The 26,097-nt window shown below is 42.3% G+C and overlaps 1 protein-coding gene across 3 annotated transcripts in view; it reads right to left on the bottom strand.

Annotated features, from left to right (window-relative positions):
- LOC144688902 (AN1-type zinc finger protein 5-like) overlaps positions 1–16,239 on the bottom strand; it is a 36,865-nt gene extending 20,626 nt beyond the window's left edge. For all 3 annotated transcript variants that reach the window (XM_078555925.1, XM_078555927.1, XM_078555926.1), the window contains exon 1: positions 16,136–16,239. The gene's annotated coding sequence lies outside the window, so the exon portion shown is untranslated. The remainder of the gene's footprint in view (positions 1–16,135) is intronic.
- Between the last annotated feature and the right edge of the window lie 9,858 nt (positions 16,240–26,097).

Raw genomic sequence — 26,097 nt, 5'->3', positions numbered from 1 at the left:
TCCCCAGGCATCCAGCACCAGTGATCTGTTATCAGGCAGGGTATGCAGTCAAGAACATAAGAAATAGGAGGACTAGGCGATTTGGCCCCTTGAGCCTGCCCCATCATTCAATAAGGTTATGGCTTATCTGCCCCAAGCCTCAACTCCTCTTTCATGCCAGCTTCTCATTGTCCTCAACTCCTGATATTTCAAAAATCTACCTACCTCCTCTTTAAATACTTTGTGATCTCGCCTCCACAACTCTCTGGGGTAGAAAATTCCAGACATTCGCTACCTTCTAAGAAGAAATTCCTTCGTATCTCAGATTTAAATGAGTGTCTCCTTATTCTGTAACTATGTCCCCTAGTTTGAAATTCCCCTGCCAGTGGAAACATCTTCTCGACATCTATCCTGTCAAGCCTCCTCAGAATCTTGTACATTTCAATAAGATCACCTCTCATTCTTCTAAACTCTAATGAATAAAGGCCTAACCTGTTTAGCCCTTCATCCCAGGAATCAGCCACGTGAATCCTTTTTGAACTGCCTCTGATGCTTATGTACAAGGACCAAAACTGTACAGTATTCCGGGTGCGGCCTCACCAACACCCTGTACAGTTGTAACAAGACTTGCCTATTTTTAAACTCCAACCCCCTAGCAATATAGGGCAAAATTCCATTTGCCTTCTTACTTACTTACTGTACCTGTGCACTAAATTTGTGTTTCTGCACAAGAACACCCAGATGCCTCTGTGCTGCACTTTTTTGGAGTCTCACTCTCTATTTAAATAACAGTCTGCCTTTTTATTTTTCCCACCAAAGTGCATGACCTCACACTTCCCTACATTAAACTCCATCTGCCAAGTTTTTGCCCACTCGCTCAACCAATTTGTATCCCCTTGCAGATTCCTTATGTCCTCATCACAACATGCCCTCCCACCTATTTTTGTATCAGCAGCAAATTTGGATACATTACATAAAAGGAAAATACTGCGGATGCTGGAAATCTGAAGCAAAAACAAAATGCTGGAAAAACTCAGCAGGTCTAGCAGCATCTGTGGAGAGAGAAACAGTTAATGTTTCGAGTCTGTATGACCCTTCTTCAGAGCTGAAGAGAAGTGGAAGTGTGATGAAATTTATACAGTTTAAGGGGGTGGGACAAGTGCAGCTGGATAGAAGACCAAGGTGAGGACAAAGGGGGGCGGGATTGACAAAGATGTCATGAACTGAAAAACAAAGGGAGTGTTGATGGTGGTAGTCAGTGCTAAAAAGGTGGCATAAAGGTAAGAAAGCAGAATGCGATTAGAGCAGGGGTAGCATTGTGTGAAAGAACAACTTGGAACAAGTAACAGATGGCCCTGTGGGGGATGGGGTGGGGGGAAAAAAAAGATAGAAAATGGGTTAAAAAGGGGATAAAACCACGGATAAATTAATAAAAATAATTGGATAAAAAATGTAGAAAAAAGGGAGTGAGGATGGAGGAGAGAATTCATGGTTTGAAGTTGTTGAACTCAATATTAAGTCCAGAAGGCTGTAAGGTGCCTAATCAGAAGACGAGGTGCTGTTCCTCCAGTTTGTGTTGGGCTTCACTGGAACATTGCAGCAGGCGAAGAATGGAAATATGGGCATGAGAGCAGGGTGGTGTGTTGAAATGGCAAGCGACTGGCAGGTCTGGGTCATGCTTGTGGACAGGTCGAAGATGTTCCGCAAAGCAGTCACCCAGTCTGCGTTTGGTCTCTCCGACGTAGAGGAGACCGCAAGGGGAACAGCGGATGCAGTAGACCAAATTGAAGGAGGTGCAAGTGAAGCGCTGCTTCATCTGAAAGGAGTGTTTGGGCCTTTGGACGGTGAGAAGGGAGGAGGTAAAGGGGCAGGTGTCAGGTGTTGCACCTTCTGTGATTGCATGGGAAGGTGCCGTGGGGAGGGGATGAGGTGTCGGGGGCGATGGAGTAGTGAACCAGGGATTGTCACTACAGAATCGGGGAGAGAAAGATGTGTTTGGTGGTGGCATCATCCTGGAATTGGCGGAAATGGCAGAGGATGATCCTTTGAATGCGGATTCGGACATATTCCACTCTGGCTCCTCCTCAAAGTCATTAATATTGATAGCAAATAATTGAGACCCTAGGACTGACCCTTGTGGCACTCCACTAGTTATGTCTTTCCAACCTGAAAAAGACCCATTAATCCTGACTCTGTCTTCTGTGTGTTAACTAATCCTCAATCCATGCTAATACGTTACCCCCAACACCATGAGCTCTTATCTTGTGCAATAACCTTTTATGTGGCACCTTATTGAATGCCTTCTGGAAATCCAAATACATTACATCTACCAGTTCCCCTTTGTCAACTCTGCTCATTCTATTCTCAAAGAACTCTAACAAATTTGTCAAACATGATTTCCCTTTCACAAGGCCACGTTGACACCATTTGATTGCATTCAGCTTTTCTAAATGTCCTATTTCTTCCTTAATAATGGACTCTAGCATTTTCCCAACGACAGACATTAGGCTGACTGGCCTATAGTTTCCTGCTTTTTGTCTCCTTCCCTTCTTGAACAGGGGTATCACATTAATGGTTTTCCCAATCGGCTGGGACCCTCCCAGAATCCAGTGAGTTCTGGAATATTTTGACCAATGCTTCCACTATCTCTGAAGCCACTTCCTTTAAAACCTTTGGATGCAGGCCATCAAGTCCTTGTCTGCCTTTAGTCCCATTAGTTTGTAAATACTTTGTCCCTCGTAATAGAGTGCGTTACAAGATCTTTCCTCTCATTAGCTCCTTGCTTATCTGATATCTTTGGGATGTTTATAGTGTCCTCCACCGTGAAGACTGGTGCAAAATATTGGTTAAGTTACCTGCCATTTCCCTGTTAACAATTCTCCAGTCACATCCTCCAAGGGTCCCATGCTCACTTTAGCCACTTTCTTTTTATATACTCATAGAAGCTCATGCTGTTTGTTTTTATATTTCTTGCCAATTTACTTTCATAATCAATTTTCTCCCTCTTTATTAGCTTTCTAGTCAAATGTTGCTGGTTCCCCAAAAATTCCCAATTCTCTGGCCTACAACTAGTTTTTGCCGCTTTATATGCCTTAGTTTTTGATTGCATACTCTCCTTGACCACCTTGGTTAACCACGGGTAGCTCATCTTTCTCACCGAGTCTTCCTTTTTGACCGGGATAAATTTTTGCTGAGCGTTATGAAATATCTGCTTAAACGTTTGCCACTGCTCATCCACTAACCTTCCCCTTAGTCCATTTTCCCAGCCTGCTTTAGACAGCTCTTTCTTCATCCCTCTGTAATTGCCCTTATTTAAGTCGAGGACACTGGTTTGGGACCAGAGTTGCTCACCCTCAAACTGAATTTAAAATTCTACCATGTTGTGATCGCTACCCCCTAGAGGATCCTTAGCTATGATATCTCTTATTAATCCCATCTCATTACACATTACTGGATCTAAAATAGCTATTCCCAGGTAGGTTCTGCAACATATTGCTCTAAGAAACAATCCCTGATGCACTCTACAAATTCATCTTCTATGTTACCCCTGCCAATCTGATTTGTCTAGTCAATATGAAGATTAAAATCACTCATGTCAATTGTAGTGCCCTTCTTACACATCTCCATTATTTCCTGACTTATACTTTGTCCTACAGTGAGGCAAATCGTAGAGGTCCTATAGACGACTCCCACCCATGACTTCTTCCTCTTGCTATTCCTCATTTCCACCCAAAGTGATTCCACATCACGACCTATTGCACCTATATCACTACTTACCACTGCACGGATACCTTCCTTTATTAACAAAGCTACCTCAGCTCCTTTTCCTTTTTGCCTATTTTTCCAGAATGTCGAATACCTTGAATATTGAGTTCCCAGTCTTCATCACCCTGCAACCACGTCTCTGTAATAGCTGTCAAGTCATTTTGTTTATTTCTATTTGTGCCGTCAACTCATTTATCTTGTTGCGTGCATTCAGATAAAGAGCCTTAAGCTTTGACTTTTTACCATTATTGCTTATTCTGGTTCTAATTTCTGAAGCACTCTCCTGCTTATATTTTCTGCCCCTTCATGTCATACTTCAATTATCGTTCACCTCTTCACTACCCTGCACCTCTGCTCTCTCATTTCTTTGATTTTTTAAACTTCCCTTCAATTGAAACTCTGCCCCCTCCCCGCCAACACTAATTAGTTTAAAGTCCAGTCTACAACCCTAGTTATAGGATTCGCCAGGACACTGGTCCCAACATGGTTCAAATGAAGTCCGCCCCAACAGAACAGCTCTCTCCTTCCCTAATACTGGTGCCAGTGCTCCATGAATCGGAGCCTATTTCTCCCACTCCAATATCTGAGCCACGCATTTACCCCTCTAATCTTATTTACCCCACGCCAATTTGCCATGTGGCTCAGGTAGTAATCTTTGTGGTTTTGCTTTTTAATTTAGCCCCGGGCTGTTCGTAGTCCCTCGGCAGAACCTCTTTCCTAGTCCTACCTATGTCGCTGGTACTTTCATGGACCACAACAACTGGATTCTTCCCCCTCCCACTCTAAGTTCCTCTCCAGCCCAGAAGAGATGTCCTTAACCTTGGCACCAGGTAGGAAACACAGCCTTCGGGACTCCCTGTCTTTGCTGCAGAGAACAGTATCTATTCCCCTAACTGTCCTACCCCCTATTACTACTACATTTCTCTTTCTGCCCTCCCACTTGAATGGCACTCTGTACCACGGTCCTGTGGTCAGTTCGCTCATCCTCCCTACAGTCTGTGCCCTTGTTCACAACTGGAGCAAGAACTTTGTACCTATTGGACCAGGGCACTGGCTGAGACTCCTCCAAGGCTAAATGCTGGATGCCCAGACCTGCCTCACCTGCAGTCACATCCTATTCCTGACCACGGTCTAAATTTGATGCAATTAACATAAGGGGTGTGACTGCCTCCTGAAACAGTGTCCAACTAATTCTCCCCTTCCCTGACACGTTGCAGTGTCTGCAGACTCTAGCTCATCAACTCTGAGCCGAAGTTCCTCAAGCAGCCAACACTTCATGTCGTCACTGTGGACCGCACCGGCGTCCACATACTACAGCTGCAACACGTCACCTGCCCAGTCACCTCTATTCTATTTAATTAATTTGGATGTTAAAATATTTTAAAAGTGAATTTCTTAACTGTACGCTTCAGCTGTAATAACGCCTCCTGATTTAAACCACTTGGCCAAAAGAGACACGGAAGAGATGCCCACCAAACACCTTCCTGTTTCCCTTGGACTCTGGCTCCGACAGGTAGAAACAGGATGAAGGGGTTCTCTGCCACTGGTTTTTATCTCCTTCCGCCGCTGCCCTTCTCACACAGGTCCGCTCTCATGTGCTCTCTCTCCAAACTCCGCACTGCTTTATGGGCTCTCTCTCAAAACTCACACTGCTTTAATTAATGAAATATTCGCATAGACAGCAACCAGGAAGCAAAACACTGCGTACCCTTTATTTTTAGTTAAATTTTACTCACAGCAAAATGATTGGACAATTAAACAAGTCACTGGAGGAGGCGGCTCCACAAATATCCCCAGCCTCAATGATGGAGGAGCCCGGCACATTAGTGCTAAAAGATAAGTCTGAAGCATTCACAACAATCTTCAGTCAACAATGACGAGTGGATGATCCATTTCAGCCTCCTCCTGAGGTCCCCAGCATCACAGATGCCAGTCTTCAGCCAATTCAATTCACTCCATGTGATATCAATAAATGGTCGGAAGGCACTGGATACTGCAAAGGCTATGGGCCCTGACAATATTTCAGCAACAGTACTGAAGACATGCTCCAGAATTTGCTGCGCCCCTAGCCAAGCTGTTCCAGTACAACTACAACACTGGTATATACCTAGCAGCGTGGAAAATTGCCCAGGTGTCCTGCATACAAAATGCTGGGCAAATTCAACCCAGCCAATTACCACCCCATCAGTCTACTCTCGATCATCAGCAAAGTGACGGAAGGGGTCATCAACAATGCTATCAAGCAGCACTTGCTTAGTAATAACGTGCTCAATGACGCTCAGTTTGGGTTCTGCCAGGGTCATGCAGCTCCTGAACTCATTACAGCCTTGTACAAACATGGGCAAAGGAGCTGAACTCCAAGAGTGAGGTGAGAGTGACTGCCCTTGACATCAAGGCAGCATTTGAAAATGTGTGACATCAATGAGTACTAGCAAAACTGGAGTTAATGGGAATAAGGGGGAAATCTCACTGCTGGTTGGAGTCATACCAAGCACAAAGGAAGATGGTTGTGGTTGTTGGAGGTCAATCATCTCAGCTCCAGGACATCACTGCAGGAGTTTCTCAGGGTAGTGTCCGAGGCCCAACCATCTTCAGCTGCTTTATCAATGACCTTCCTTCCATCATATGGTCAGAAGTGGGGATGCTCGCTGATGATTGCACAATATTCAACACTATTCGTCACTCCTCAGATACAGTCCATGTCCAAATGCAGCAAGATCTGGACTTGGGCTGACAAGTGGCAAGCAACTTTTGCACCACACAAGTGCCAGGCAGTGACCATCTCCAACAAGAGAGAATCTAACCACCACCCCATGACATTACCATCACTGAATCCCCCTCTAACATCATCCTGGGGATTACCATTGACCAGAAATTGAACTGGACTAGCCATATAAATACTGTGGCTACAAGAGGCTAAGAATCCTGCAGTGAGTAACTCACTTCCCAACTCCCCAAAGTCTGTCCATTATGTACAAGGCACAAGTCAGGAGTGTGATAGAATACTCCCCATTTGCCTGGATGACTGCAGCTCCAACAACACTCAGAAAGCTTGACATCATCCAGGACAAAGCAGCCCACTTGATTGGCACCCCTTCCACAAACATTCACGCTCTCCACCACCAATGCACAGCGGCAGCAGTGTGTACCATCTACAAGATGCACTACAGGAACTCACCAAGGCTCCTTAAACAGCACCTTCCAAACCCACAACCACTACCACCTTGAAGGACAAGAGCAGCAGATAGATGGGAACACCACCACCTGGGAGTACCCCTCCAAGCCACTCACCATCCTGACTTGGAAATGTATTCACTGAGGCTGGGTCAAAATATTGGAACTCCCTTCCTAACAGCACTGTGGGTGTGCCTACACCACATGGACTGCAGCAGTTCAAGGCAGCAGCTCTCAGCCACCTTCTCAAAGGCAATAAATGCTGGTCCAGCCAGCAATGCCCACACCCGGTAAATTAATTTTAAAAATAGAGAAATCTGCATGAAAAGGTACAAGTTGAAACACCAAACTTCATGAAAATAAAAATATGGAACCAATGGAGAAATGTGACATCATAAATATAAAATTAGTTTTCCAGGGTCGGGAGGTTTTTCACATGCAATTCTGAAGTTAGTTCGCCAATAAAAACCCAGTTACAGCTCATTCAATAAGAGGCTTCTTTGTCAAGGCTAATAAAGCAAAAAAGCAAGTTCTCATTAGTCAGTGATCTCTATTTGATTGCAGTCTTTGGTGGGATTTGTTGTGGGTGGAAGGGTTGTTGGGGCTGGGGGGTGGAGAAGAGAGAGGAGGGGGGAGGAGGAGGAGAAGAGGCTTCAACAATGAAGCCTATAGATAAGCATAGAACTACTGACAGCAACTTCTGTATTTCCACATTTAACTACACATGTACAGATTGCAGAAGTCGTCAGTCTGAGGTGGTTTCCTTATTATCATTACCACAAAATTTGGCACAACATTTCAACACATCAGGGGCAGAATTGTATTTAATGTTCTAAAGTTACAAGTCAGAAGCTTTTAAAGGACCTTACCTGGCAGATTTATTCACATGAATTTACTGCACTACTAAACTATCAACATCAGTCTTAAGAATACCAACTGTATGCAATCAAGAGACTTAAAGGAGTCAATATAAAACTTTTGAGTTCAAGGCATGAGTTGGGCACTAAGTCTGGAAAGTAACGTTTTGGCATTTCTCATGCAATTCACATCTGTTCATTTCTCACCCCCCCACACATAACAGATTGTGAAGTACTATGGTAATTGTTTTCCTTTCAAGGTTAGATTGCAGAAAGCAAAGCTTAGAATGGGAGGAGAAAGAAGAAAAGCATTTACTGTGTTCAAGAGACATAATAGTTTGTGCCAACCTTTACTAAAACTTGGGAGCCTGCAAAAATTTCAGGACTCAAAACAAAGGCTGAAAGAATGGCTTAGACGAGAAATACTAAGTTTTATAATATGGTGCTTTGCGTATTGTCAGGTTGCCCAAAGCACTTCATGGCCAACAAATTATTATTGAAGTGTAGGCAAACACAGCAGTTAATTTACACGCAAAGTTCTTCAAATATTAAATGACAAGTTAATGCTGGTTGAATGATCAATAATAACTAACAGGCTGTAACAGCGTCAAAGGATTCTTTTATAACTATACATAGTGCAGTACTGAAGGAGTGCTGCACTTCCATTGTGCTCAATTCCTGATTTGGGAACTGAACGCCTACTGTCAACCATGAGGCAAGAGTGTTACCATTGAACTAAATTTATACTGAAAACAGTAGAGAATTTACACTTTTTCTAATATTGTAGCATCTGAACACAGTCACTGGTCTACTGGGACAATTCCCATCACTGGATTGGGCCAAGAGTTAGACTTTTAAAAACCCTCAGTTCTGCATTAACTTTATGAGAGGGGGCAGGGGAAAAAAGCACCTAATTACTCATTTATTATCTCTTGTGAGTACATAATGTTATAGAAGTCAAGAGTCAATATATTTAACCATGTACATAGTCACCCAGTACAATGAATTGTAACTAATAAGGTTAATTATTGTACTTCCTACATCCATATTCTGCAAATCTCCACTTAAGTTAAACGTGGAGGCTACTCTGGCCAAATCACAAAGTTTACTAAAACAACTTTAGCTGGCTGAGTGTTTTTTAAGACCATTATTTTCTTTGTGTCAATGCTGGGTTTTGAACTGCCCTTATGATAGGTCTTCAACCTGGAATGTTAACCCTGCCTTCCTCTTTCCACGGATGCTATCTGACCTGCTGAATGCAATCAACAATTTCTACTTAGTGTCTTGCATTCGAAAGACAAACTTGATCAGAAAATAACAGTAATTTTGCTCATTTTGGTACTTGTTAAATGGGGCACATGAGACACTGATAGTCTGAAGGCAAGAAGCAATTTCATGTAAAGCAGACACATGACAATCAATGATTCCAGACAAACCTGTGCCTTTTCAAGCACCGAATTTCAATTCATTCATTCTCAATGAATAGCATTTTTGATCCATATATAAAATTCAGCCCTATTATTTGGATTTTACTCTGCACCCATAAAACAAAACAGGCACACAACAGATTCATTAAGTTTAAGTGTTAGTTTAGATCAAGTGACACTGGTTTTAAAAGTTGCAACTGGCAACACAATTACTACAGAGACTCAGATTTTCACACAAGTATTGCAGTCCTTGTTCAGTTGCAGTTCTCATGTAAAAGGGAACACGAGAAAGATTAAGAGTCATGTTCATTCCAAATCATCGTTCATCATCAAACTGCTGCCTATAATGAGGTATTTCCAAGTAGATGCTTATAGTTTGTGCAGAAATTAAACAGGTTAGTTTTTTAGTGCATCTTTCCCTGTTTTTAAAAGGTGCATTCAATTGGACCTAGAACTCCTAACTAGACACACACTACAATATAACTAGCTTAATTTTATATTAAAACATTTACCAAGTCTCAGTATTGCGAATGAAGTAAAATGCAATACAGAAGTTGCTCCTCTGCCAATAAAGGAAATGTTTTATGAAAAGGACTTAGTGTTCCTTTACACAATTGTGGGAACACTGGTTGATGCTGGAACAGGACTCTATGGTCCATGAGTATATCACACTCCTACTAGTCCATTGATAATTATACTGGTGTTAGTTATGAGTCAATGTCTGATGAAAAAGGGGATAAGACAAAAAGCTATTTACAAAAAAAAAGAACTAGACTTAAATTCACAGAATCAACTACCAAAGCTTTTAAAATAAATTTATGAGAAATAAAACAAACATTTTGAAGGACTGAGGCAAATAAAGCTGGATTTGAACCCAGACTAGTGGGCTAAGAGGGTCCTCTTCCCATTAGTTCTAAAAGTGCTGCAGGAAGTGAGCTTGGAGATATAATTGAGGTATATAAAGATGCTAAAGGGGATAGACAAGGTAGACGTGGAGCGGACATTTCCCCTTGTGGGGTGTTCTAGAACGAGAGGGCATAGTTTTAGGCTAAGGGGTGGTAGATTTAAATCAGAGATGAGGAGGAATTACTTTTCTCAAAGGGTCGTGAATCTGTGGAATTCACTACCTCAGGGTGCAGTGGATGCCGGGACGCTGAATCAATTTTAAGGAGCAGATAGACAGATTTTTGAAAGGTTATGGGGAGAGGGCAGGAAATTGGAGTTGAGGCCAAAATGAGATCAGCCATGATCGTAATGAATAGCGGGGCAGGCTCGAGGGGCTGAATTGCCTACTCCTGCTCCTAGTTCTTATGTTCTTAGCAGCTTTGAGTTCTTAGCTGGTAAAGGTGGACAACACAAAACTCTCCACAATTCAACAACTCCCTCAAAACCAATTTAAAATAGAAATCGGCTGGTGTGGGAAGTGGAAAATTAACTTCCAACAATATTTTTTTCTTCACAGAATATAAATAAAACAGCCTTACTCTATAACCAGCTCTAGCCCATATTAAATTTGACTTGATCCATAAACTGGATGTCAAGAGCTCCTCTGCTAACATTAAGAAAAATTCAGAGGAATAAAAGCAGCAACTACTGTACTCATTTAGTTGTAGCATCAATAGGAAGCACTGCCATTAGTTTACTAAATGTGCTTACACTCCTACAAGTATTTCACACTCACAAAGATTAACCCACTGGAAGGACATGTTCTATTCTTCTCCCCCAGTGTTTCAATTTCTTTCAGTCCACTCATATCAACAGATACACATTTTTGCCTAGTGAAGATTGTGCTTGAAGAGAGTTTCACTGTGAACCTGTCATATCTGGCAAAATCCCTTACAGCCAAACCTGCTACATACAAGAGCTGAGGAATGCAACTGTTTTGATAAATTAAAGTGTTACAATTAAAATAGAAAAGTTAAAATGAGATTATAGAAATTGCACCATTTGTTAGTTGGGGTAGAGTGTTGTTGCCTATAGGGTTTAATATTATTTACCCAATACCCCATTTATTTTACAGGATTGCCTAATGGCATGATATAAAGTGACAACTTTCCAGGCTTATCCCATGTGGGAAACAAACTGCAGCAGTGTTTTGGTTGTAGCCATCATTTTGAGTTTGGCTGCAGCAGGTTTACTGCTCAATTCAACCATATTGGCAACCTCTGTGCTCTCAGGATAGACACAATTACTTTAAAAAAGTTATATTTATGCAGTCACTCCAAATGCAGTTAAGCTGTGGCCAATCCATAAAATAAATAGAGCAGACTAAACTGAAGACCCAGCTTCTATAATGGAAGTTCTGTTTTAAGAAAAGAAACAGGAGGAATGTGTATGACATGCACACTGGTCAATTTGAGGCCAAGGGACCCTTTTTTGGTCCATGCAACAGCAAGTTGTGTAATTAATATGTTCCATTTGCCTTGGACAGCTCCAACTTCAGCAGTAATTCTGTAAAGGTAAATAAAGTAATAAGGCCCAGAAAGGAAACATTCCCTAGCACAAATGTCATTACACATTTCTTCTAGCTTTAACCAACACACTTACATGTGTCTTTTCTGGCTTCAGACATACTAAAATGCCACCCTTATTCTCCAGATTAGTGACCAATACGATCTCCCCAGTTTACTGGAAAATTATCAACCATCAAGCTTGATCAATTTTGCATATGGAATCAGCTTTATAACATGAAGGAGGGCAGATTTCACTACTCCAAAAGCAATGTAGGAGTACTGTATAATTAAGGAAATAATAACAATTCAGTGATTGGAGTAGTGCTTAAGGTTGAGCTCATTTATTTCCCCACCTCAGATTCACACTTCACAAAACATCACTGAAAAATACTGAAGAACACATGACAGAAACAAGTGACCAAGTAGACGTCATCCTTGACTGGAAGGGCAGACGACAACTGAAAAATACCCTTCAAAATCATTTACCAAAAAGTGTGAACACCTTTTTTTAAAAATGCAAAGTAAAATTTCCAACTACATTAAGTTTCTGGATACTCAACATCAATTCGGAAAAATAAGTTATTTCTACTTAGACTAATTTGAGTGGAAAATCCCTAACCCCCCAGAAATCAACCATTAATGATTCTAATGAATGTTTCTGATGCCAGACGAAGTTATTATACTTAGTGAATGTTTAATACCTGGATATTTAGGATGTCCAAGTTTTCAACACTGTCAATAATCAGAAACCGTTATGTGCAACAGTCACCAACAAGAAGTTTTGTAATTTGGAGTTTTCCAGTCAGAACCTTCTTCCCTGATGGATCTGCATTGAGTGATATTGTCAAGAGACCCTTGGCTTGATAGTGGTCTGTGCAGCAAAGGCACAACAATCCATTTCAGTGTCTTAAGAAAAAAAAAAATCACCCGGGATTCTTGTTTCCTGACTGCCATTCAGTTAATCCTATTGGGAAGCCTACATGCAGGCAATACTTGGCTCAGCCTCGGGTGTGGCTGCCATGGTACCAGAGTACTGTTGGCACCTATAGAACTGTGCTCCAATGAGGTTCTGCACTATAAAGGTAGGAAAGGATAGGAAAAAACCAAGGCAACTTTCTTCTCCTTTCCCACCCCAACAAACTCCAGCACAGAAACTGCCAGACAGCAGGGAGATTGTATGCTGAAAGTATATTTGAATTGGATTTGGTCAGCAAGAAAAACCCATGCTTGAATATTGAAGGCTCAATGTAAATTACAAATTTGCTCAGAATCAATGTTTTCTTCCAGAGCCAATTATAATTTTAAGTGAAAGTTTCTGGTACAAATAGAAACCTAGATATTCTCAAATTATGGTTGTCAAAAGCCCATTTAAGCTTTAAAGCTTTGGACACTTTATATGTCAAAGCTATGGCTGTCTGGCATCAGGTGGGGAACAAAACTCAAGAGTTTTGGAATACTAATACTGACTATAGGCAATCAGATCTGTATACATGACACCACCTTAAATGGGCTCTTTTCGAAACTTATCATTTTAAACTAATTTCCAAGCCAAAACGTTGCACTGTACAATCCCTGCACTAAGAAAATGCTCCAATTTACTCAAGCATATTGGCGTAATATTTTAAAGAAAATTCAATACGCAGACAGACCAAAATATACATCGTTAATTTTCAGAAGAGGTTGTTCACAATTATCCAGCTTGCCTGTCATATTTAAATAGCTGTGAAACAAACCGATGAATTTGAAAAAAAAAGCAGCAAGACATCGTTTTCAATTCCAATTTAAATGGATTTTTACAAATCAGCTTCATGGCCTAAAAGAAACTCACTAGAAAGCAATGCCACTATGCACATCACCAATCAGGCTACATTTCCTCCCAATACTCCAAAGATAATGTGCTTTCTTCACTAGGGCTTCAGTAAAGAACAATAACTTGCATACAACATTCACCGGAGTGCATATTACACTGTAAATAGTACACATCAGTACTTCATTAAAAAAAAATTCTCATCCACATTTTCAAGTCCCTCCATGGCCTCGTCTCAGCCTATTTCTGTAATTCCCTCTGGCCACACAACTCTCCTACTAGATACCTCTAATTCTGGTCTTGAGTCCCCCAGATTTAATCAGTCCACTGTTGTGGCTGTATCTTTAGCTGCCTAGGCTTTAAGCTTGAAATTTCCTTCCTAAACTTCTCCATCTCCCTACCTCACTTTCCTCCTTCAAGATGATCCTTAAAATCTACCTCTTTTACCAAGCTTTTGGTCATTTGCTCTAATAATTCCTAATGTGGCCATATGATACGTCATTTTATAAGGTCAGTAAAGCATCTTAGGAAGTTTTAAGTTAAAGGTGCTATATAAGTACAAGTTGTTGCTCAATCAAATAATGTTCATTCAAATGCGGCTTGGTTCAGGGAGCAGTTTCAGATGAAGTATTGGTAGCAATTTAAAGTAATGACTTCAAACTAAAGTATCATTGTTAATTGACTTAATTCAAGTTTTCCAAAACATATTGGTAGAATTGTAGAAAATGTACAGCACAGGAGGCTATTTGGCCCATCCCATGCCACATTAAAAAGAGTAATCCAGCCTAGTCCCATTTTCCAGCTCTTGGTCCTAGGACCAGTCAATTACAAGATATCAAGTGCAAATCCAATTTTAAAAAATGCAACAAGGGTTTCTGCTCTACTACCTATTCAGGGGCCGAATTACCTATTGAGTGAAATAACTTCTCAATTCCCCAATAATCATAGAAATTACTTTCAATCCATGTCCCCTGGTTATTGAAGGAAATAGGTCATTCTACTCCATCAATTTTATACACCTCAAATAAGTATCATCTGTTCCAAAGAAAACCATCCTAGCCTATCCAACATTTCCTGATAAGTAAAATTCTCCAATCCTGGCAACATCCTTGTAACTCTCTTCTGTTCCCTCCACAATGCAATCACAGCTTTGCTAATATCTGAAACAATTCTGATGATAGCAACACTATTAGGTCTTTCAAGGACTCAAAACTGTTCAAAACAGTATGTTCAATTGAGTGTGACTTTTCTAATTCTCAGTGTAATGGCCAAATTACTGCTTGCAAGACAAGAGTTCTTTAGGAAGGTACGTATAAACTTCAAAACAGCAATTATTTTTGGAAATTAATACTTTGTAAAGTATGCTAAAGAATACATACATTTTTGATGAATATTAGAATAATTTATTAACCTTCACTCCAGAACTATTCAATGATGAAAATACCAGAATTGACATTTAGGATTGAAGGGTACGATAGCTGTATTTATTTATTTTTCATGTGTGAGGGAATAGGGCGTCCAAATCCTTAATTTTTTTTTTACATATTACACTGGCAAAGCAAGAGAAAGTCCTTTCACACTCCACCAAAATCCTAGATCTGGAAGTCAGTAAACTATGCACAAATAATTTAATGGAACCTACACTCGACAGCCGCTTTAGATGTCAAAAGGCGGCCGGGCTCAATTCAATTGCCATTCATTCCAATATGCAATCATTTAGCTATGTCTAAAACATAAAAAGGTCAGAAAAGTACTTCAGTAAGGAGCCACTATAATGGCCGCGAGTGAAGTTTTAAACTCTATGTTTAAACTCCCGTCAATGAAATTATGTCACAAACTAATAGGCAAAGCAAAGTTTTCGTTCATCCCTGCCCATAACCAATTGTCTACTGGCTTCACAATTAAAACAATTACCACAAACGATTCAAAAAGAAAAAACAGGCAATAATCTGCTGTAGTTGGTCTACCACACACACACAGACACACACACACAGTTGAAACAATCACATTTTTGACGTCCCGAGTCTGTTTAGGGGGAGAAATGGGAATAACCTCACTGCTAAAACAGTTATAGCGTTGCAGACCAAAGAACAGAGACAATACAACTTTAAACCCTGGCAGGGAACAAAGGACCAGGAAACACCATTAATGGGGAATGTCCAGAAAATGTCGTTCAGCCCCAGGCACCAGCAATGCCGTAACGGACAGCGGGCTCAGCCAATCAGGCGCCGCGCAGCCGGCGGATCTTAGGCCGGCGTCCAATCGGTGCAGTGGAGGGGGGCGGGACTTCCCGTCCCCGTATCCAGCCAGTCCGAACTGGTCTCGGCTGATTTCTCCCCCCCCCTCGTTCGGCTTCCAGCCGAGGCCATCAGCCAACTTCCAACCCCAGGCTTCGAGGCCTAAGTCAGGATTGTCAGGCGGGACAGACCCGCTCCCCGATGTCCACAGCGTTGGGGGTGAAATCAGCGGGTAAGGGGAAAGGGAGGGGGGGGGTTCCGGCCGAGCAAAACAGTCTGAAGCAAGCCGGACTCTTCAAATGACGTGTGGAGCAGCCATGGCGACGGACGGGCAACTTCGGCTGGAATGAACCAGCCTTATTTTCCCCTCAGGGAAGCTGGCGTCTCCCTTTAGCCTCAATGCTAATCTGAGTAGGGTAAGAAAGCCTTCGTTTACCTTGACTCTGACACCCTGGGACACCGCTCTCCCTCTCGCTCGCTCACACTGATTGTTCTTTTGAGTCCGGCCTCTTTCCCCTCCCCCACCACCCCGCAACCACACTTCCCACAAAAGACGTCATGGCTTGTGACGTCACGCGCACGGCCTATTGTGACGGGAGCCCCAGGGTCGAAGACGTCATGTTCCAGCCCACTTCCTCCTCCTCCCCTCCTCCTCCACCTCCTCCTCCTCCCCCCCCTCCTCTACCTCCTCCTCCCCCCTCCTCCTCCACCTCCTCCTCCTCCCCTCCTCCTCCTCCCCCCCCTCCTCTACCTCCTCCTCCTCCCCCCTCCTCCTCCTCCCCCCTCCTCCTCCCCCCTCCTCCTCCACCTCCTCCTCCTCCCCCCTCCACCTCCTCCTCCTCCCCCCCTCCTCCTCTCCCCCTCCTCCTCCTCCTCCCCCCCCTCCAGAAGGATGCACATATCACTGATGGTGGCAGGGCAAGGTTGAGAAAGCGGTCTGTAAAGAATCCTGTATTAAAAACTGAAAAAAATGCTGGGGATACTGAGCCGGTCAGGAACCATCTGCGGAGAGGGCAACAACTTTTCAGGGTCATCCGCGATGACCCTTCATCAGCCCTCCGATGCAGAAGAGACAAATGGAAATCCCATTGGGGAGAAGGGCTGAATGGCCTCCTTCAGCGCTGTAACAATTTTGTTATTCTGTGAGCAGAACTTCGAGATGGGAACTCCCGGAAGAGAAATGGCAGTGAGTTAAACACTAACACAAAAGCAAAGTGCTGTGGTTAGTGGAAATCTGAAATAAACACAGAAAGTGCTGGAAATGCTCAGGCAGCATCTGTGAAGAGAAACAGAGTTAATGTTTCAGGCCGTGATGACCTTTCATCAGAAGCACACGGGATCCCAGGCTTTATAATTAGGGGCATAGACTACAACAGCAAGGAAGTCATGATGAACCTTTGCAAAACTCATCTCTAGGCCTCATCTGGAGTATCGTGTTCGGTTCTGGGTGCCACACTTTAGAGAGGATGTGAAGGCTTTAGAGAGGGTGCAGAAAAGATTCACTAAAATGGTTCCAGGAATGAGGGACTTCAGCTACATGGATAGTTTTGAGAAGTTGAGATTGTTACCTTGGAGAAGAAGAGATTTGATAGACGTGTTCAAAATCATGAGGGATCTGGGGAGAGTAGGTAGGAAAACTGTTCCCATTGGCAGAAGGATCAAGAACCAGAGGACACTGATTTAAGGTGATTGGCAAAAGAAGCAATGGTAACATGGGGAAAAGGAACTTTTCACACAGTGAGTGTCTAGGATCTGCAATGCACTGCTGGTGAGTGTGGTGGAGGCAGATTCAATCGTGGCTTTCAAAAGGTAATGCGATAGTATCTGAAAAAGAATTATAGGGCAGTGGGGAAAACGCAGGGGAGTGGGACTAAAGTTGCACTTGCAGAGGACATGATGGGCTGAATGGCCTCTTCTGTGCTGTAACCATTCTATTTTATGACTCTATGAGGCCACCTCTCCCAGAGGCAGCAATGACTCAGTTGTTAGAATTCTCACATCTGAGTCAGAAGGCGGTGGGTTCAAGACCCACTCCAGTGACTTGCTTTCAACTCCCTCCATTGCTTTGGCCCTCTGTAGTCTCTTCCAAAAATGCATATTGTATTTTTTTACCATAAGAACCGAAGCAATAGGAACAGGTAGACCATACAGCCCCTCAAGCTTGTTCCGTCATTGAGTACGATCATGTCTGATCTTTTGCCTCAACTGCATTTTTCCTTCTCTTATAATCCCTTGATTTCCCCGAGGCCAAAAATCTGTCTCAGCCTTAAATATGTTCAACGAGGGAGCATCCCCAACTCTCTGGAGCAAAGAATGCCAAGGATTGAAAGATACTATGAAAAGGTACAAATTTAAGACTATAATAAATGCAAGAATTGCTGAAAACCTTTAGCAGGTTTGGGAGCAGGGACAACTTTTCCCAAATGCGATGAAGGGTCGCAGACCTGAAAAGTTCTCTTTCCGCCAATGCTGCCAAACCCTGCTGAGCCTTTCCAGCATTGTCAGTTCCAGATTTCCAGCCTCCACTATTGTAGTTGTTAGATTATAATTTGAAGAATTACTGTGAAATCTTGTCCGCCTCCACCTCCAAAGGGTAACTCAGCTGCGAACAAACAAAACACACTGCCACAGCAAAACTAAACATTACAACTATTACCTGGAATGAATCAACAGCAGCACTTACAACGCCAGCAATCAATGAAACTATCAGCTACATTCCAGCATATATATAATACTTTATAAACAATATTCTATATGTGCAATCTATGTCAATGTGTTGTAACTGAAAGAATGGTATTCTTCCATGATGGATACTCCTGTGGTTCCATGAATAATTTTCTACCCTTGGTGATATCATCGGGAAATGAGTCAGCTTTCTCACGTTTTGCCTGCTTAATAGGGTTCTCTTAATGAGACCTTAATGGGTTCTCTAATAAGGTACCAAGCCTTTAGATGCATTGGACAGGCACCTCCTCTGAAGAAGCACCTCACATTCAACCCAAGGACACTTAATGGGACAGAAAAGAAACAGGGAAATGTTTTAATTTTGTTGGAAATCCAACAGGGATCATTTAAGAGGTCATTTATCTTGATCAATTACCTTGGATTCTGAACATTTTGGGGACCTTTACTGGCTGTGACTTCAACGCAGCCTAAGATGGAATATTGACTGGAATTCTGAGCATCCTGGTAAACCCCTAAAACTAACAGCAGCCTTTGGGATGAATAAATGACTTGCCTTTCCACCCCTGTTTTATATGGGTTTTTCCAAACTATAGTCCAAAGGTATTCACTGCACGGTCTACGGGCGCACTTATCTTTCCTGTGGCCCACTCACCAACCCTCCCACTTGCTGACCCTCCCGCATGCCACCTCTTTCCTGCTTGCAGCCCCTTGCTCACTCCCTCCCTCTCACCGCCCCTCTCCCAAGCCCTCGCTCACAGAGCAATGAATGGCTTGGATGGATTAAATAAGGTGAAACCATTTCCAGTGACTGAAAGGTCGGTAACCAGAGGACACCGATTTAAAGCAATTGGCAAAAGAAGCAGAGGCAGCATGGAAAAGCATTTTTTTTTTACCGTTATGATCTGGAATGTGCTGCCTGAAGGGTTTGTAGAATCAGGTTCAATGGTAACTTACAGAAGGGAAATGGAAAAATTTACAGGGCTATGAGGAAAGACCAGGGAAACTCTTTCGAGTTACCAACAGTCACAGATTGCAACTTCTTTCGAGTACAATTGCAGTTCTTGGTTTTCCGAGAGTGGGACATGAACCCACAACCCTCTGATTCAAAGGTGAGGGTACTATGAACTGAGCCACAGCATTGGATAGTTCTACCAACAAGCTAGGAGAGACACAATGGGCCAAATGACTTCCTTCTGTGCTGCATTATACTATACCATAAACCGCCTCATAGAACTCCAAAATGGCAACTAAGAAGTACACGGTCCTTAAAGGATCTCAACCAACAAGGTATTTCTTTTTATTCATGGACTGTTGGCATCGCTGGCTAGGACAGCATTTATTGCCCATCCCTGATTTCCCTTGAGAAGGTGTTGGTGAGCTGCCTTCTTCCACCGGTGCAGTCCATGTGGTATAGCTACACCCACAGTTCTGTTAGGGAGGGAGTTCCATGATCTTGACCCTGCGACAGTGAAGGAACAGCGATATACTTCCAAATCTGGATGGTGTGGGCTTGGAGGAGAACTTCCAGGCAGTGGTGTTCCCATGTATCTGCTGCCCTTCTTCTAGATGGCAGTATTCGTGGGTTTGGAAGGTGCTGTCTAAGCAGGTTTGGTGAGTTCCTACTGTGCATCTTGTAGATGATACGCACTGCTACCACTGTGCGTTGGTGGTGGAGGGAGTGATTGTTTGTAGATAGGGTCCCAAATAAGCAGGCTGCTTTGTCCTGGATGGTGTCAAGCTTCTTGAGTGTTGTTAGAGCTGCACTCATCCAGGCAAGTGGAGAGTATCCCATCACACTCCTGGCTTGTGCCTTGTAGATGATGGAGAGGCTTTGGAGATTCAGAAGGTGAGTTACTTGCCACAGGATTCCTAGCCTCTGACCTGCTCTTGTAGCCACAGTATTTATATGGCTAGTCCAGTTCAGTTTCTGGTCAATTGTAAACCCCCAGGATGTTGATAGTGGGGGATTCAGCAATGGTAATGCCATTGAATGTCACGGGGCGATGGTTAGATTCTCTCTTATTGGAGATGGTCATTGCCTGGCGTGAATGTTACTTGCCACTTGTCAGCCCAAGCCTGGATATTGTCCAGGTCTTGCTGCATTTGGACATGGACTGCTTCAGTATCCAAGGAGTCATAAATGGTGCTGAACATTGTGCAATCATCATCGAACATCCCCACTTCTGACCTTATGATGGAAGGAAGGTCATTGATGAAGCAGCTGAAGATGGTTGGGCCTAGGACACTACCCTGAGAAACTCCTGCAGTGACGTCCTGGAACTAAAATGATTGACCTCCAACAACCACAACCATCTTCCTTTGTGCTAGGTATGACTCCAGTGGAGAGTTTTCCCCCTGATTCCCATTAACCCCAGTTTTGCTAGGGCACATTGATGCCACACTTAGTCAAATGCTGCCTTGATGTCAAGGGTAGTCACTCTCACTTCACATACTTGAATGTGGAGCTGGAAACACCTATATTTATAGCTACAGTACACAGTGGTTAATTTAAATCTTATTTACCTTCGAACTCAGACTAAAGTAACATTTGAAATAACTACAGAAGGAATTATTTTTGCTCAATTATAGGTTATGATTCTTCAGCAATCATGCCTTAGTGAATGTATTTACAGCTCAAGTAGGGAAAGTCATATATTCAGACACATAGCTCCTTTGTTAAGTTAAAATAATTCAAATTTAACATGAATGAGTGGCACAAAGCAGCCTGACATCTTACAATGAAGATGATTTGTACCTTTGTGGTATTAAAGAGTGAAATATGGAGGCAAAAATTCAAACTTTTTTTATTTAAATAGTTCTTCAAACACCAATGTATCTTTTTTTGGTGCAGAAGCTGTGGTTTCACCTATAAACTTGCAGGAAGGCAACGAAGACATCCTGAGAGAGTGGTGGAGGCAGGTTCAATTGAGGCATTCAAGAGGAAATTGGATTACTATCTGAAAGGAGAATGCGCAGGGTTATTGGGAGAAAGAGAGAGAATGGCACTAGGTAAATTGCTCCAATAGAGAGCCAGCACAGACATAATGGGCTGAGTGGCCTTCTTCTGTGCTGTAATTATTCTGCAATCGACAAAGGTTGTGAAACTCCACAAACAGTACAGAACTTATGTAAATATTTCTGCCTCCATAGATGTGGCTTAATTCAGCCTAAAAACAATTACAATTAGAGTACCATCCTGAAGGTTAGTGAACAAAGCTAAAGGTCAGCAAATGATAGGACTTTTTACTTTGTAAATGCAGGAAGAAACTATGCAGCTGCTTTAACAAATCATTAAAAAATGTCCATGCTATTGACTGAACAGAATCTACAACACACAAACTGGCCATTTGACCCAGCTTATATATGCCAGTGTTTATACTCCACACAAGCCTCCTTGTACTGTAATTATCTCTGCCCACTCACCCACATATTCTTATATTTCCTCCTCCCTCATGTATGCATCCAGCCTCACTGTAAATGCATTAATGCTATCTGCTTCAACCACCTAGTAATACAACAGCCTAGTAATAGCCAAAATGTACACTGATATGGTCAACTTGTAATATTATATAGTTGGTTGCATACAGTTAACAAAGTAAGTTGGAAATCTGCTATTGATGAAACTAGCAACCATCAAGTACCCTGCGGGCTTCTGGGACTGCATCGTGTTCTTTTTCTAGCTGAAGCTACCCAAATGCAGTTTCATCCTGCAGAGATCGTTCATTATCCACCATCTGAAAAATTAGCAGCAAGTAATTTGTGTGTTTATTAATAGAATAAAGACTGCAGATCATAGTAGAACTATGTCCATTGCTTTAGAAATGGTCTTTTTAAATATTCGTTTACTGTAGTGTATTACATGAATCATTAACATATAAGAACACCGTGGCACATTTCATGCCAGTATTGACTGGCGCATCAGTTGTTGCTATTCTGAGTGGAATATATCTGAAATGGATGAAGATGTAACACACGAAGGATAAAGTTGCATTGTTACCTAATTAGGTATCCTTTAAATAATGTATGAAGGATACAGGAACAACAGGACAAATGAAGGCCACATGGGATCACCGATTCCAACCTGCTTCTCACAGACTGGTTCCTTCCGCCATCAGCAAAATTGCACTATATGAAGCTACTCCATTCCTACTAGATTCGATTTGCTGCATGTCCATCATCTTACGCAGACAGAAGGATGCTGATGATTGACTGGAGCTACTGTGACATTTCCAGCATCGCACAGAAAAATAAGTATTTTTATTTTTATTTACTTCCTTTATTGCCTCATGCTTTAGTAAAGGTAATTACACAACTGTAAACGCAATTATAATATTCTTGAAGGAATGTGGTTGGATTTTATTCATTTTTGTTTCCACTGCCTTGGATTTCTACCCCTGTTTTTAAAACACATTTTAATTTTGGGAAACCTTAAGCTTGTTACTATCCTGGGTACACGTGTACTATTGAAATGTTCAGTGATCCCATGTGGCCCTCATTTGTCCTGTCGTTTCTGAGTAAATTGAGTCTATATTCTCTGGAATTTAGAAGAATGAGAGGTGATCTCATTGAAATATACTAGATTTTGAAAAGGCTTGGCAGGATAGACACAGAGAGGTTGTTCCCCCTGGCTGGGGAATCTAGCTCACTGGGGCCCAATCTCAGGATAAAGGGATTGAGATGGGGAGAAATTTCTTCACTCAGAGGGTTGTGAACCCTTGGACTGCTCTACCGCAAAGGGTTGTGGATGCTCCGTGGTTGATTTTGTTCATTGCTGGGATAAATTTTGGATGTGCCAGGGAATTGAGGGGTATGGGTAGTTGGTCAGAAAGTGGAATTGAGGCAGAAGATCAGCCATGATCCTAATGAATGGTGGAACTGGCTTGAGGGGCCGTATAGTCTACTCCTGCACCTATTTCTTATATACGAGAAACTTCTTTAGGCAGAGAGTGGTGAATCTATGGAATTCATTGCCACAGAAGGCTGTGGAGGCCAGGTCATTGAGTGTATTTAAGAACAAGATAGATAGGTTCTTGATTGGTAAGGGGATCAAAGGTTATGGGGAGAAGGCGGGAGAATGGGGGTTGAGAAACTTATCAGCCATGACTGAATGGCAGAGCAGACTCGATGGGCCGAATGGCCTAATTTCTGCTCCTATGTCTTATGGTCTTACTCCTGAAACATTGTTTGCTCAGTTGCCATCAGCAGTGAAAACCATTTGTGGTTAGTTGTCAGTTTTCTTTTTCAGATATCTTAACAGTTTTATGGACCACACTAAGTCTTCAGCATTAACTGCACAATGTTGGCTTCAACTACTGTTGGTTTTACCAGTCATTAGTTTCGCAGTTTCACAGTACTGCCTGAACTTTCATCCTCTTTCCTGCAATTTTATTTGTTCATGTTACTTAATGGAGCAGTCAGATTTTACACATTGGCTTGATGCAATAAACTATTCTTTAATATACCCCGTGACATTCACATGATTTGCACTCAATACTCGATTAGAGAGGATCAGTCACACACACACATACATAGATTATCCGTTTGAGCAACAGAGACAAACATCTCTGAATAATGCAGCAAACTAACCAGTAGAGGGCTCTCTACATCATCATTTACAAAAGCAATCCCACAAGGTACAGGGAGAATATGCTTGAAATGTGTCTGAGTTCCTGATTTTGTCCACAGGATTGCAATGGTTTTGCCTGTCATTTTAATGTTTTGGCTTACTCATTTCTTTCACTGATCATTTTAATTGCCGAGATCTCAGCCTAGATTAATTGCCCAAACAACTCTAGACTTGACACACGGGCATACGAATTGGGAGCAGGATTCGCACCCTCAAGCCTACCCCACCGTTTTTCTAAGACCATGGCTGCGATTGTCACCACGATCCTACTTTCCTGTCTACCCTCTACACCCTTTGACTTCCCTGTCAATCAGCAATCAATCTAACTCAGTCTCAAAAAATATTCAATGACCCAGCCTCCACTGCTCTCTGGGGAAGAGAATTCCACAATCTAATGATTCCCTGAGGGGAAAAAAAATTCTCATCTTTGGCTTGCAGACCCCTTATTTTTAAACTGTCGCCTCGCTCCAACCCTCCCATAAGGCAATGCCTGGCCTTAAAGCATACTGTTATTAGGAGAGCTCCAGTATTCAGAACACTTAGGAGCCCCTCTGTTGGTGGGCAGGGAATCTGGTGTAGCTGCAACATTTAAAGGTGATTTTAAATGTAGCAAGTGTGTCTTGTGAAATGATGTCTTTCAGCTGCCCAGAAAACGTCCTGTTTCTCAGTGTGACCATTGAAATTCTCAAAGAAGTGAGGCAAAGAAAGCCCACGCTCCTCCCCTTAGCAACGAATGCCACAGGGACATCTAGGAGAGCAAATCAGGGAGAATAGGAGGATGTGGTAAGTAATGTGAGTATTGTCTGGAGCACACCTAGTGTAGGAGAACATACTGTACTAGGTATGTGTGGAACTTAGAAATCACTTCTCCCTAATTTCCTCAATTGCTGTGCCAACTATGGTTCAGTTGGAAGAACTCTCAGCTCTGAGTCACAAGATTCTAGCTTCAGGTCCCATTCCAGGCCTTGAACACTAAAGCTCAAGTCCAGCACTGAGGGAGTGCTGCAGTGTTGGAGGTTCTGTATTTTGGATGAGATATTAAACCGAAGCCCTGTCTGCCTGTTCCAGTGGATGTAAAAGATTCCATGGCACTATTTCAAAGGAGAGCAGGGGAGTGATCCCCAGTATCCTGACCAATATTTATCCCTCAATCAACATCACAAAAACAGATTATCTAGTCATTATCACATTGCTGTTTTTGGGAGTTTGGTGTGGACAAATTAGATGTTGCGTTTCCTACATTACAACTGTATCTATACTTCATTGGTTGTAAAGCACTTTGAGACATTCGATGGTTGTGGAAAGCACTATATAAATGCAAGTCTTTTTCACACTGTCTCATGGTTTTATTGTTAAATACCTGTTGTGCAACAGAGTGTACTTCACACCCCAGCCTTCAGCTAGGAGTGTTTCTTCAGCCACACATTCAATTCATCTCAAAATAATTCGCCTCTCTAATGTACTATTTACATATCATCAGATACAATGGGCTGCTTGCTGAGACTTAGATATGAATGCAAAACCAGGCACGAGGAGTCAGGAGGGAGTACCTGTTCCGAATACCCATGAAAAACAGCAAGTCGATCACAATTGGGGCTTGTACGATGTTCAGATCTGGTGTGGAGAGAACAGTGTGTGCAGGCTCTGCATTTCCCCAAACATTGTCCCCTTTAGTAAAGATGTTTATTGAAGTTAGCTCATGCTTGAAAGCTTAAACAAAAGCAAATACTATAGATCCTGGAAATCTGAAATTAAAAACAGAAAATGCTAGAACAGATGCTGAATATCGCCAGCATTTTCTGGTTTTATGTTTGAAAGCTTGTTTACAATCAGTCCTTGCCCAAGGGTGAATTCTAGGCTGGCATTGCAGGAGGACAGGTTTTCTATTTTCAATGACTGGTATTACACAATAAAACTTCCGAGCAAATGGGATCCTAGTTAACTCATTAACTACAGAAAAAAGTTTAGTTTTTGGAATACACAATTTTCCCTTACAATGCCTGCAATAAATGTTTCTCAAACTTCCCAGTGAGATACAGTATAAAGTACAATTTGTAGAAACTTAAAATGAATGTAAACTGCAGTAC

Source organism: Cetorhinus maximus, chromosome 13 (genome assembly GCF_964194155.1).
Source record: "Cetorhinus maximus chromosome 13, sCetMax3.hap1.1, whole genome shotgun sequence".
Classification (NCBI taxonomy): Eukaryota; Metazoa; Chordata; class Chondrichthyes; order Lamniformes; family Cetorhinidae; genus Cetorhinus; species Cetorhinus maximus.
The sequence above is the reverse complement of the archived record's forward strand: the minus strand, read 5'-3'. Positions and strand labels throughout refer to the sequence as shown.